Raw genomic sequence first — 15,120 nt, 5'->3', positions numbered from 1 at the left:
AGTGTTAGCGTCGCACGGAGTTATATCGGCCAAAATGTGAGAAATCTGCCTTACGAGTTTACTCAAAATAACATGGAAAGCGACTGAAAGCGCACGAATTGTTCATGCTAAGATGAAGGGTAGCCGCTGCTATTGCAGGCGTGGCTGCTTCACCCACTTTTGGCTTCATTCAGGAGTCCTTATGCCCTCCAATGAAGAACGTTCGCTGTGATTGGGTAGAGTGAAAGTGAACGCACTCCGCGTCACGGAGTACAAGAAACCTAGAAAGCGAAGTCAAACGCTGTAGAACAGGGCTCCATAGGTAGGCACTTGGGCTACTGGTATGTGCCTGAATAGACAACTTGCGATTGGCTGTTGTCTGACCTATATACCGTAGAGACTCATGTAAGGGCCGCACCCGTGTAAGGGCTGTACCCCCAACTTGGCAGCCGAAAATTTGAAGAAAAAAAATTAAGTGGAGAAGCAATCGCGTTCGGTGACCCGATGCCGCGCGCTGCGTACTTCCGCGTGCCGCTACTAGATGGCGAGAGCTATGCATTGACCTCTGATGCAATAGTACATCCGGGAATCCGGTGTGTGCACAAGTCGCTGGCTGCGTCGGCACCATTTTGATCAAACGGTTCGGTCCCGTGTAAGGGCCGCACCTGGTCAAAATTGTGGGGAAGAAAAAGGTTGCGGCCCTTACACGAGTCTATACGGTATTAAAAAGCTTGGGTCACTGGTATATGTGCCCGAACAGGAAATCCAACGCTGGGTATGTGCAACTGGGAATGTGCCCACTCTTGGCCAATCCTCCAGAATGGATGCGCCACTGTGACACGAGGGTGATGAAGCCTTAAATGCATTTAGATATGGGTCGTACTTTTCTGTGCAAACACCTCTTATCAGCATTCTTTGGACAATCATCATACATCAGCTTGGTCCTCGTGACACGGACAGCTAAGAGCTACGGGCGACGAGACTTTGCTAGTGTCCTCCGCTACTCCTGCTACTTTGCTAACACAAACTAGCTTCGCGTCATTTAGATTCCAACGTTGAGTTGAATCAGCGTATTTATGTATATATATATATATATATATATATATATATATATATATATATATATATATATATATATATATATATATATATATATATTTGCCGTCCTTTGACCACTCCTCTTCCTTTCGAAGGAAGATTGACCCTATCCAAGCAAGGAAAGAACGGCGTCAAGTTGTGTGAAAGGTGCCTGGTTCGGCAGGAAGAAACAATATATGATATCATGTTCACGAGATCGCGTGACCATATCACGTGACCAGATCCGTCGGCTTGTGGTCACGTAGAATGGAGCTGCGGAACAATCCACGGGTGTCACCAGAAGCTGCAGATTGGGCGGCTGTGATGTGCAGACTGTATATTCCGCATTGATGTTAGACTGGAGTGAGAGCTGCGTCTATACCGTTAGCCAATCGGGGACATGATCGTGCAAGTGCACGTGACACTACGCTACCTCACTCGCTGCGTCATAGCGTCGTCTTTTCACTCTCTAGCGCTATAGAGCGCTTCGTGTTATAGCTGTAATCCCACGTACATTAATACGATGCAGGCTTTAATAGTATAGGCGTTAGAATGAGGGTGCTAGCTGTTGCAGAGACAAGAGCGCGGAACCACCGCGGATACGGGCGTCACGGATTACTATATGCTGACAAATATGTCTGGTCATCCGCAATGATGTATTTCTTACTAATGTACTAAAAGTGATCATACTTAGCTCTTTGTGGGGTCATGCTAAATGAGCGCTCTATGTTTAGTCTATTCCAGTTCGTTCCTTTTTTTTTTTTTTCAGTACGTTTGGTGCGGTCGTTCGGGGGCAACAAGGTGGGTGACCGAGCGGCCGCGCTGAGCCTGGCCACGTGTGAGGCGGTGTATATAGTTATTCTAGGACGAGGGCAGCTCTTCGAACCGTAGCTTCATGTCATGCGAAAGTGCTTTGTATAAAACCGAGATATTTGCGCATCTCGCGCAAAAATCTACAGCCGCTGCTGCTTCCATTGCAACGGCGAACTATAATAGGAAAAAAAAAAAAAAAGCCGGTGTCGGTTCGCGCTTCTATGCTCGGCCCGTAATGCGACCAGTTCCTGACGCGTAACCATCCGAGCACCGGAGCTAAGCAGAGTAAATGAGGCTCGGCGAAGGAAAGAAGATTCCTGGCCAGCGCCTGGCCTTCTATGGACTGCGAGCTGTTTGCGTCGCCGTGCGTGAAACGGACTACGGCCGAACGGAGCCGAAAAGGACACGGCTTGCGTGCCGGCTCACCGCACGAGCCGATGTAGTCGCGCGAGTCGAGGGACCATCTGCGATGGCGGTCGGGCTCTGGCTGGCCTGCACAAATGCCGCTCGGCGTCGTTGAGCAGCGACCGCCTGCGATCTGCTCCGAGTGGCTGTTTCGTTCGCTTAGACGTTCGCTATGTTAGCCTTTTTATCCTTGATTTCACTCTAAGTGGCGGGTTACGGGACTAAAATCTGATTTATTCTCCGCATGCCCTCACCCAGACTCCCTTGTTCCAGCGGGCACCGCTCGTGGGTACAGATATTCACTCGAGATCATGTGGAGTCATCCTTGGATACTCAGACTCAAGCAAGATACAGTTCGCAGAGGCTCAACCACACTCACGGCCACTCCGGTTCATCTCGGTTCACTCAGAAGCAGGCTCACACCTACATGGAATCACCTCGAATCAGTCAACCTCAAACTTACACCCACCCACTTGGATTCACCTCGGCTCACTCGGACTCACGGGTCAGTCTAAATGGGGATTTGTAATCTGAGCGAATCGCCTTGCTCTGAGAGCAAGCCTGTACACATCGAGAATAACAAGTGTACGCACAATTTTATCAGATGATAAGGAACTCGATCCTGCCACATTTGACGATTGATACGGAAATGGTCATGTGATAAACCGAGTAGATAACCGGTGAGAGTAAGAGAATACGCGAGTACGTGCCGAGTTAAGAAAAACAAGCCTAATGCGGCCAGCGGATGTCTAATGGTCTAATGGCATTATTTTTTTTTTCAGACATATAGCATGACGCTGGCTAAGTAGCGACTTAGCCAAAGTCAATCCGCAAGGCTTTCCGGACGGCCTTCCGTACGCGTGCGGATGTGCAGAAAACGGCACATGTGTCGCACACAGATGCACAAATTTCGGTTTACACTGGTTCCACACGAGCACTGTAAACCAAAATTTGCGCACTTGTGTGCGACCTGTGCAGTTTTCCGCACGGCCGCACACGTGCGGAAGGTCGTGCGGATTGAGGGTAAGTCGCCCATATATAAAACAAGACAAACGTATGAGCACTCTGAGATCGCTCAGACAGGCCTTCAATTCCCAGTGCACCTAAACAGGCTAATCGTGATTACGACAACGATGACGAAGGAAGTGGTATGACTGCACGGCCAACACGCAGTGTGCACTCTAAATCGCATTTACACCCTTAAGGGTGTTTTCTCTCTATAACTCACACCCTTACGTGTAAATTGTGTAAATCAGTTTACAGTGTGTGCGACACAAACCTGCGAAAATAGCTTGAAATCTGTGACGTCTCGCTGTCGAGTTGGCGGCGCTGTTTAGGCAGAACGTTCAAAAAAATTGAAGTTGAACCTTTATTTTATCTCCTGGGTGATCAACTTCTTTCCGCAAAGTAAATGCAAATAGGCACTTGAAAGAAAATATCATCGTTCTAAACAGGTTTGGTGTCGCTATTTTGTGTCGTCTTAACTTATCCATCGGTTCTTGGCGGGCGCGGCATTCAGCGATGACGTTAAACGCTTCTCCGAGTTGTTTGCGTGCCGCCTTCTATCTCACGATCGCTTCCCCAACGTCTGTTATAATCGCCCGTAGACAAGAGAGGAAATTAAAACCAGTCACGTTCTCTCTCGCAAGATTTGAATTATTTTTCGTTAACACGTCCACCAGGCAGAGTCGACAAGAAGCGTCGCGCCTTCCTCTGTCACGGCGCGAAAAGAAGTTTCCGTCCGCGCTTCCCTTGCAACGTATTCTCGCCAGAAAAAACTGCGCTGACTAATATTATTAGCCTTGTTAATAGATATACCCTAGACATAGCTCCTGTGTAGTCGGCTTGCCATCTCTTGTGCAATGCCCGTGCAATCAGAGGTATAATTAGAAAATAGGGAAGAAGAAATGGAATAATCTGGGTGCACACGATAGTAATTCAGAGAATGACGTTGAAAGGTTTCGCGTTCTTCCTGAGCTGTAAGACTGTTGAGGTTGATTTTGACGTACATTGAATCGTTAGGATCGTGTGACTTCTTTTGATGACGGAAAATGTTACACGACCTGCTACCATATGTTACTGTGTAATATACGTAATTTGTTACTTTATGAAATGTTTTCCATGTGATCTTTATTTTATTCTTATTTCCTTTCTTCCATGTTTAATTTATGTGTGTTTTGTCCTCGTTTTAGTTCATACCACTCTGCTATAGAGCACCCTTCTCTGTGGTTATCACTATATAAAAAAATAAACCTTAAGAGTGGCAAAGCTTAAAGGTAGCAAACAGCTCAGTCGCTAAGTACACATCGGCATGGAGCACGCGAAAAGAGAACATCGAGAAAATAGGAAGAAACGAAATTTTACCTTGTGCAATCGAGAAAAGAAAGAGAAAAGAAAGAAAGAAAGTGTAGAACAAGAAAACCTTCAGTTTTCTTCAATTTTGTGCTTCAATGCAAAAAGCGACGTTTTGTTAAAAACCTAACTGGAACGCCAATGCATTTCTCCGCTAAGTTCAGGAATTAATATCTCGAAATTGGTGTCATCCAGAGAATTCGTTCCAAGTGGATCCGCCTTGCGAACTCCACGGCTACAATTTATAAATTGCAATATGGGCCATCAGGTAATTAGTTAAAAACTTAATAAGTGAATTTCTGTTAATTATTGGATTATGCATTTCAATTTCTTGTGCAAGTAATGTCCGCCTCTTCGAGTAGACCAGCTCATGAACTAGAATTGGGCTATCTGCCACAGGCAACCTTTAAGAATTTTTGAAAGTGTTCGCTGAAACACCCTGTATATATATATATATATATATATATATATATATATATATATATATATATATATATAAGTCACTCAGTAACCGAAATGAGGCCAAGCGGGATTCACTCGAAATCAGAATCAATATCAGTCATGCTCGCAGTACAAAAAAAAAAGAAAAGGCTGCAGTTTCGCCGGAAAGGCGAAGCAGTAGTAGTGATAGCGAAGTATAAGTAAATTACACGAAGGAAGATTCTTACCGTATAAATCCGTGTAAGGGCCGCACCCCCAACTTGACAGCCAATGTTAAAAAAAAAAAGAAGAAACCCAACAGAGAACCATGCAATCGCGTTCGGTGCGCTGATTCCGATCGCGCTCGACAGCAAATTTTCGCGCGTCGCTACTACATGGCGAGAGGAGGCTATCGCGAAGGTTTACGGCGGATTTCATACTCGTAGTTGGAAAAAGTAGATGAAATGGCCCAGTCCTATGTAAGGCTTGTCAAAATCGCGACAGAAAAGTGAGGCCCTTACACAAGTCTATAAGTTATAGTTAAATCGGGCATATAAATTGTATTAAACATTCACTTACTACTTAAATTAACAAGCACAGTATAATGCACGGACCACGTAAACCTCTAAATATCTCATTGTATTACCACGAGCACTCACTGTCACAACGCTGGCATTATGAACAACACTGACAGCGGTCGCGAGCGGTTCGTGCAGCCGCGCGTTTCACCATGACTCCGAAAATTATATTCATCATCATCTGCCTATCTTTATGTCCACTACAAGACGGCCTCTATCTCTTAACTTAGACTGCGCGATCTACCACACTACGGGCGCGGAAAGACAGCCCGAAAAGGAAGACAGCGCGTATGAAGTTAGCAGCCATCCCTGCTCGCCCTTTATCATTGCACCTACGTTTCTTAATGTTGATTACCAACATTAAGAAACGGCACGCGGGCCGCGTAAGCGTCAGCCGCGCAGTCATTCGCAGCTACGGCAGGGCGAGAGGAGAAGACGCACGCTCTCCTTCCCAAACGCGCGTTTGATCACGCGACCTCCAACTAACCCGAATATTCAGCGCCTGGGAAAGTAGTACCCATCAAGCGACCATCCTTTTCGGCTCACTGTTACGTGTTTTTTCTCGCGCCCACAGTGTACGGGTCGCTCATTCATATGGCTTTTGAACTTTTTACGGAACAACACGGCCATGACGACAGCGGAAATTTGCATGTATTGGTCGATAGAATTGCGAGGGGACTCAGGCTGTGAAATTGAACTGTTTCCAATGCGCATGATGTATTCGTAACAGACGCCCTCACCCCCTAATCGTTTCTCCTTGAACACATTTTCGCCAGACTGACATTTTCGCCAGACATTTCCGCACACATTTTCGCCAGACGCGGCGGGTGTTCTCGCAGGCAGCAGCGGGACGCAGTGTTATCACCGCTATACCACATCCTTCTCGACGGGGGCAGACGCGAAACGTCTTTTGCGGCGGCGCCCCTCCCGCCGGCCAAAGAATCCACCGCGCACTCATGTTTCCCGCAGAGGTCGCACGTGTCACACCGTCGTAAAGTGCGCGCGCGCGCTTGCGAGCGTTCTCTCGGCTGAGAACTCGTCAGCACTGGATCGTGACGCTGTCCTTGACGGCTGCGCCGACTAGACTACTCCCTACCCCCCACCCCCACCAAGAGAACGGTACTGTTTTCCCCCGTCGAGTTACACGGTGCTCCTGCGGAGCGGTTGCTGAATTCGGTAACATATGTCTGTTGTCGCGACTAACTTTCCATCTCTGCCCCTTAGCGATCAGTGTTTTTCCTCGATGCGGAGAGCGTTTTTGCCCCGGCACGTGCTGGCCTTGCCCGGATGACGAACCCGGCAAAGTGGCAGTGCACGTACCAGCGGCAAACAAATGACACGTATTTGGACTGGCGCTTCAGATTCTTCCATTATTTTCAGCCAATACCTGAACTCACCCGTTTATATCATCTCACCTCGGTTTTTTCTTCTTCATCTTTGCCATAATAGAGGGGGAAAGAGATGTCATGAAAAACGCTGGATTGCTACGCAAGCTACATCGCAAAAAATGAAACCATTACAAAATCGTAATTAGGTTCACGATGTTGCGAAGCGAAGATAATTAGGATAATAAAATAGGTGATGATGCCAGTAAATATTGCGTCACGCCGGTCTGGAAGCGAACAAGTCTTTGGGGAAATCCGAATCTCGTTGAATGAACTATATGCTTCATCTCCGCTCTGAACAAGCGCTTAAAATTTACTTCCTTCGTAGTGACGACTTTATCCCGTTCATATAACACTGCAATACTTCATCGTCATTATGCTATCGTCGTTTTTAGATACCGCGGTCTATTGGACAGCTTACTCGGACTTTCAAGCATCACTTTCTTGTTGCCTAGTCGTATACATGCCCCACCTATATAGTGGCCAAAGTTTTCAAATTAGGAAATATACTTAAACTTTTGATTTCTTCATGAACCCAGCTCAGCACAGGCTGAATAAATTAACGCCCACAGTAACCACCCAATCAGGATTTTAAAGAAGCCGTCCTCTGCCTTTTCTTTCCAAACAAAAAGGTTACGAAAAGAGACTGCAATACTTTAAAATTTACCTCGAATCTAAAAACCTCTGTTACCTATGATCATCATATGAGCCAGAAAGATAAGTCAGTTTAAGAATCAGTGAGTATACGGTAGTTCTTATCATTGCTGTAACTTCCTTGGGTTTCAGCGCTTGTGTGTTTCGCCGCGCAGAACCAACAGGGGAAAGTCCGGCCTGGTCCGACTTTGGGCCATTCCGCGCCCTCGACCCTTTTACGAAAATTACAGCGTACGCGGTAGTTCAAGGGGCCTTTGGCTGAATTGTTGGCAGCGTACCTTTGAAGGTCACGTTCAATATAAACGTGCCATGAAATTATGCTTTTATCTTTCCACTGTAAGCCACATTCGAAGTTGCACAGAGTTTCAGCGCCGATGTGTAACGGACCTCCTCCATAATGAGAGATGAGCTGCTGCTTACACGTGGGTAGTGATCGAACAACTTTCGAAAGCTACTACATGGAAGGGTAGTTTTTACCAGCAATTTGCTATTTCCATGACGTTTTGTTAGCATAGCGCAACTCAGAGTGGAATATCAACTCGCCCAAATTGCCATATCCTTGTAGTGGTTTGCACCTTTCAAAGCGTCCGTCACCATTTTCGTCATTGTGGTGTCGATATGTGGCCACGGATGTCAGTATATTGTCATGATGCGTCATAATCACGGCCTTGTCACTACGTTTATTAGCCATCAGGGGTCGAATTCACTAAGCTTTCTTTTAGTAGGTGCTCTTCGCCATGTGTACGGCACAATGATAGGCTGCCACCTACTTCTACGAACAGTCTTTCAGTAAGAACTCTTTAGTGAATACGCACGGGACTAGGCTTCCAAGGCAGAAGTCGCCTGAAAATTATTCGCCACGCAGGATTGGATTGCGGGTCAGTCAATTTTCGTGTCATCTTCTGTTCCATCGTCGCGCCATGCTCGTGTTATCATCATGCCATCTTCGTGTTATCTTCGTGTTGTCGTCGTCGTCGTCTTCGTCTTCGTGGTGTCTTAGACTTTACATATACTGTTTTTGCTTCATTTGCACCGGAGCCAGATTAGCTCGAGCCTCGCGCGCGCCTGTCACGCGCACAGTCACCCTGCCCCTTCGTCGGGGATGGGGTGTGAGAAGCGTGCCAACGGCACGTTTCGCGTCACTCGCATCCAGAATATTACGTAGAGTGGAGGAAACCCTCTGCTTGGAAAGGCACATAACCGTCGGCCGATCGGGACAAAGATTTCCGACTGAGATCCTTTCCCATTTCTGTTCCTCCGCCGCCGAAACGCTCATCCGTTACAATAGAGCGAGGGGATGTAGGACAGAGAGGCCTCCGCTCGGGGGTAGTAGAATCAAGGGCGCTTTCATTGTGTGCTTATGAGATCTCGTGGCTCTGTGAGGCCCGTTATCAGCGGCGCGCTTTCCACGGAGTCAACGGCGCGAATCAGCTCGCAGGACGCGTCTTTCGCGTACGGCAAAGACGCAGTTCCCACTACGCGATAAGGTCGTCGCGTCCTGCGTGAGCGGCTGTTTGTTCGTATATTTTTCTCTTAATCTTGAAGTAGGGTAAGGTCGCAACGACGTCCCGTGAAGCGTCGAGGTATACGCGCACCTAGTCGGGAAGCAGCAGGCCTTCGCACCGCGTAGGTGGCGTCTGCGTTGCGCGCGTTGTCTGATAGCGCCTCCAAGATTGCCTACACGGTGCGCTGCGCCTGCGATCTCGGAGGCTGGCGAGCCTGTCTCGAAAAGCTAGGCTATCATTTGTCCGCTCACATTCCGCGGAGCCTGGCGAATTCTATTATGCTACTTGAGGGGCGATGGCCAAAACTTAGTGTGTTCAGTGGAGCGAATGAAATCAGCGGGTTTGTCCGGAAGGTTACGCAAGCATTGCCGTCAGCTGTCGGAACGCGCAGCTGCCGAGGCTGTGTGAGAATTGCCGGCTTTTTCCCTTTCCTTTTTGACCCTCCGCATTACATTTGCCGGAAGTATGACGTCATGACCTGACAGCTTTGTTCTTCCATATGCGTGGCGCAGAAATGAATTGTATTTCTGAACGCGCTCAAGTAATGACCACGGAAGCGCTGAGCTGTGCCTTTGTTCGGTCTTTTGCACGTTGGTTTTCATCAAACTGCCGCTTTCATTTGAGCTCTCTCTCTTTCGTCACGACACCTCTTTGAAGTTTACAATGAGACACACTTTCCGCCTTCCTTCCTCTTTTGATTCGTGAACGCGTGGACGCGCCGGCGAACTTAGCGCACGATTTGTTGGGTTGCACGAAATGTAAACAAGAACAATAAGAATATGTGCCACCAAATCGCGTGCAACTTGATTATTAAATTATGGTGTTTTACGTGCCAAAATCACGATCTGATTATGAGGCACGCCATAGTGGGGGACTCCGGAATAATTTGCACCACCTGGGGTTCTTTGACGTGCACCTAAATCTAAGTACTCGGGTGTTTTCGCATTTCGCTCCCATCGACATGCGGCCGCCGTGGCCGGGATTTGATCCCGCGACCTGGCGCTTAGCAGTCCAACACCACAGCCACGAAGCAACCACGACGGGTCATATCGCATGTAACGATCGTGTGAAAGACAGCGGAAGAGAAACTGGAGGTGCGCTTTCGACGTACTTCCATTTGTTTCATTTCTTTCATTTGCCTGTTTCCTTACAGGCAAATTAAAAATAAACCGACACCAACAACAGCGTCCTGCCAAACAAGGCACACTCCTGTGTCAAAAACCAACAGACACCTGCGCGATTACTTGCCGAGAATAAAAAAGAAAATAAAAGGTTCCCGGAAACAACATGAGTTACTTAAAACGAATAAAACGGAGCAGCAAAAACAGAAACTATGACACGGGTGGCGCCGCGGGTTGGATGTTTAGACCGGGGATCGAGGTCACGAAGCCGCTTCGCGCTTCCTTGCGAATGCACACTCACCGTTCTCGGACATACTGGGACGCGCATCCACGCGTTGTATACAGAATTGACGAGGCGAGTTCTCCTGTCATTCTGTCCATCAAACATCCCACTCTCCCTCCAGTCGCCTCAGATTCCGGACCGTCGCAGCTGGCCCAAAAGCAGTGGTTGCACTGCCGCGTTTTCTCATATTCGGGGTGGGAAGGCAGGGTGGGAAGCAGGATAGGTAGCTGCGTTGCTGTTGGAGAGATGCGGTGCCATCCCCCCTTTGCTGCGACGGGGCCGACGCGAAGAGACCGAGGACGGTAGCGTCACGAAACACCCGAAAGACGAAACAACACAGAGTCCTTCTCCACCGCCCCGTCGGAAATCCGTGCCCACTGAGTGATCGCGTCCAGCCAGCGGCCCGGCCGAGACGACGCTGTCGTTGTTGCGGACACGGTTGCGTGGAGGCCGCCGCGACTCGCGTTTTGTCGTCGCCGTGCACGCCACGCTGTGCCGCCGCGAGAACGGGGAGGTAGGGGGGTTGCAGGCACGCCATGCGAGGCGCGTCGCGAAAGACGCGCTCCAATTGCCCCTGCCCCCCCTCCGGTCTCCCCACCCCCCACCACCACCACCTTCGTCCAGAGGAGAAACGGCGCTCGAAAACCTCCGTCTGCCTACACCGAGCTAGCTCCGGGGCTGGATCCGTAGGATTTGCAGCGTCACCTTAGGGTACGGCTGGGGTAGCATTTACGAAGTATTTCGCTTTTCGCATGATGATGATGATGATGATGACGCTTCTGGAAGTTGGACCTTCCCAGCGGTCCTTGCTGGGGAATATCTTGGCATTCCATTACGATTTGCTAAGTCGGCTGGGGACTTCTTTTTTTCGTGCCTTTGTTTTGTATCTCCGTTATTCTTTATTGTCTTTCATTTCCCCTTACCCTCCCCCCAGTGCAGGGTAACAAACCAGAAGCCCTTCCGGTTAACCTGCCTGCCTTTCTCTCCCCATATCTCAATCACTCTCTCTTGCTGCAGCATTGTAATGGTGATGGCTGTGGTCTCGAGGACACCCTTCAACACGTTCTGTGTGACTGCCCTATAGCTACAATGTACTTACAGAGATGATCGCTGTCAACCTAGCTAGCTAGCTTTGATCACAGACAAATTGTCACAACGAATCATTCTGGAAATCCCACCCCATAACCCATGCCAGCAGAGGGCGACGAAGACACTGCTACAATTTTTAAGAATAAGAGAACTGCAAAAAAAGGTTGTAGCCTGTATTGGCGTTCATTGTGCTGCACGTGATCATGTGCTGTGGTAGTGCGCCATGATAGTCAAAGGCTGTGATTGTGTCCTGCGCTCTCTGTCTTTCTCTTTATTTATTTCTTATCGTTATACCACCCTCCTCCGGTTCCACAGTGTAGGGTAGCAAATCGAACTTTCAGTTCTGGTTAATCTCCATGCCTCTTTAATTTATTCCGTCTCTCGCTTTCTTTCGATACAGGCAGTTTCAAGATCAGCCTGTACTATCCCAAATTGGAGAGGGGGGGGGGGGGGGGGGCGCTATCAAGCAAAAAGTAGCTTGACTGACTCTGGGGCCCCTGTGTACATGATGCATTGCAGCCGGGAGGCAGTGACGACAACAATACTTAATTGTAGTAAGTAGTGTAATGAAGTTGGAAACGTACAGTCACGAGAAAAATAGCGTATTACATAGTACGTCCACGCGCATAAGTGCTAAAGAAGGAAATATAAAAGAGCCATCAAAATTTTCAGACAGCTATAATCAGTGCGGTTCCTGAGTGATTATGTTTTACGCCCTTAATCGCCCACCCAAGGACTAGCTAAGAAACTCATCCGGTGGTTATCTGACAAAAAAAAAAAACTCACTCACTCACTCACTCACTCACTCACTCACTCACTCACTCACTCACTCACTCGCCTGTCGACTCACCCGCTCACCTCCGTCGTTGCGAGAATATGCTCCCTAAGTTCGCAAAACCGCGAAGTTGCAGTGCGCACTACTTTAACTCATCAAAATATAAAAATAAATTACAAAAACAAAATGTCTTACGCTGTATGGCCGCGATCTCGTTTGGCCGACAAGTTGGCGTGACCTGTCAGCGGCATGACTTGTGCCTCCCCCTTCGTCTTTTTTTTTTTTTTTTTTTTTTTTTTTTTTTTTTGCACGAACGGTGCCTTGTTTTAGTCTTCAAGCGGCAGAAGAAGAATCGCCGTAATTAGCACCTTTTGCTCCGTGCCATGAGCCCTTCAGGCGTTACCTCCGAGTCGCTTCAGGCCAGTGGCTTGCGTAAGCCATCAGTCTGAATCTTCAGGGCTAACGCAGCCCGGGTCAGGAAGGAAACAAAGAAGGGGGAAGGGACGAGCCATTCTCTTATGGTGACGGCGTAATCGCTTCCTACTTGCGAACAGTTATGATCTATAGCCCCGAAGTCTCGGAACACGTGCCCTTCAAAAAGCCCGTTGTTTTGAGAAATAAAACCTCTATCCCGCGCGAGGCCACGTATTGTGACGTAAGTTCGCAAAACCTAAGGTCACCTATTTAAAAAAAAAACATTTTGTGGTGTTTCAGGATCAGCCTATATATATATATATATATATATATATATATATAAAGTTTGTTACCGCGCATGCACTAGTAATCTGTTATTTATAGCTTTCCTCAGCATGTGTAGAACTATTTGCTAAGCAGTGACATCGGCCACACAGGAGGTTCTGAAACGAAAACAAATTATGTTGCGGCAGTAGCTCAGTGCAGGCTATTTCTTTCTTTCTTCCTTTCTTTCTTTTTTTTCTTTTTTTTATTGGAGCACTTTTATCTCGATCGGCTCTCCGGCTTCGGCAGTGTAGTCTTCAACTGCTATGTATAACAGTCATGTCCTAGGCTACCGTCTCATAGAATTTGTAAGACTGAGTCTAAGGCATTCATTCTTCGAAGCTGTGGTGTCTGTTGGAAAAGACGGTTCTGTACAAGCACAAGGTTACCGGTTTACATCACAGTCCACATGTCTATGTAACGCTGCGGGCGCCAATGCATTCCGCCCCGTCGTGCTACGTGCTAGCCTAGTCACTACGTGCTCGCGACGAAGTGCATCTCGGTTGCCCGGGTGTCCCTTAGCACAGTGCTCGATTTTGTATCTAATTTGTGTGCGCGAGATTTTGCGTCCAAACATTCCTTGGCACCAGCTGAGATAAACGGTTAGTGCAGTTTGGCAGGTCAACGCGTAGAGCAGATAATAACCGAGCGGGTGCCAATGGAGGGGAAGCGTAGTCGAGGGTGTCAGAAGATTAGCTAGAGAGATGAGATTAGGATATCTACAAGCACTGCGTGGTGTTGGCTGATGCAACCCTGGGTGTTAACTGGAGGTCGCGTTGGTCGAAGCATTCGACCTTAACTCTAAATTAATAGGATGATGGTCATGGTAATATTCGCTTGGGAACTTCAAAATGAAGAAAGAAATGATGGACAACACAGTAGTCCACGTTCTAATACCATGCAAAACGCAATACGCATGTTTCGTTGCAATGTAGCAAAAAAAAAAAAAAAAAATAGGAGCTTGCCTTAGGGCAAGCATCACGAAAAAAAAGAAAAAAAAACACTTTACGTGGGCTTATTGATTCTCATAAGCATTATGACAGTCGCCAACAAGAGCGCGATCAAGCGAATGCAAGCGTCTGTTCAACGTATGCTTCATTGCTCTCGAACGCGTGATCCCGGCATGTAACTTTCACACCGTTAACGTGAAAAGGAGTCCAGCCGCCAGGACCCTCTATACAGGTGCGTGTGAACGGCCGACGAGTTGGGCCGTCCGGTATAACTTATACACGGAAGAGGTAAGAGTACGTAGATCCAGCGTGCCACAAGGGACACGAGTTGGAACACGCGGGGATAAGAAAGGTAAGAGAAAAAGCGGGTCTGCCCTGCACGATATGCGCCATTTCGACCCGCTATACTCTGTCTGCATCACGGAGGAGGAAGCGATACGCTGGAGAAAACCACGATAAAAGGCGCTGCTGACCGCTCATGCGAGCGCATCGCAGGCATGCGTGGTCGAGCGGAGGATGTACCCTCTGGAAGGCATCTTCAACGCGTGCGCATAAAACGCTACGCACACACGAGTACACAAACCGGGAACACACACTCATTTACAGACAGACGGACACCTGTGCGCACCTAACGAGCACGCAATCGACCCGTTTCTGGACTTAATTGGACAGCATGCGATGGCGGTGTTGTCCAGACAGGGGCCGACCGGTTTCCGGCCAAGTTCGCGCTGCGACTGGTCGTGAGTGCGTGTGTGAGTTGCTTGTGTGCGTGTTGGCGCGCGCCTGTGTGAAGCGGCGCCGCCTACAACGTGACAACTGCCCCCCCCCCCCCTCCCTCCCTCCCTTTCAACTCTCCTCTTCTCTCCTTTCGCTCTATCCAGCAGTTCGTCAGGGGGAGGGGGGGGGGGGTGAGGTGGAACCCCCGGAAGAGCAAGCGAGACCGTTAGCCGATTGCTCTCCCAGGACCGGATATGCCTGTCGCTATTTTGCTACCGA

At 48.4% G+C, this 15,120-nt stretch overlaps 1 protein-coding gene across 5 annotated transcripts in view; it reads right to left on the bottom strand.

Moving 5' to 3' along the window:
* LOC119460928 (uncharacterized) overlaps positions 1-15,120 on the bottom strand; it is a 99,055-nt gene that overhangs the window by 53,245 nt on the left and 30,690 nt on the right. The window lies entirely within an intron of this gene.

Source organism: Dermacentor silvarum, chromosome 8, assembly GCF_013339745.2.
Source record: "Dermacentor silvarum isolate Dsil-2018 chromosome 8, BIME_Dsil_1.4, whole genome shotgun sequence".
Lineage (NCBI taxonomy): Eukaryota > Metazoa > Arthropoda > Arachnida > Ixodida > Ixodidae > Dermacentor > Dermacentor silvarum.
The sequence above is the reverse complement of the archived record's forward strand: the minus strand, read 5'-3'. Positions and strand labels throughout refer to the sequence as shown.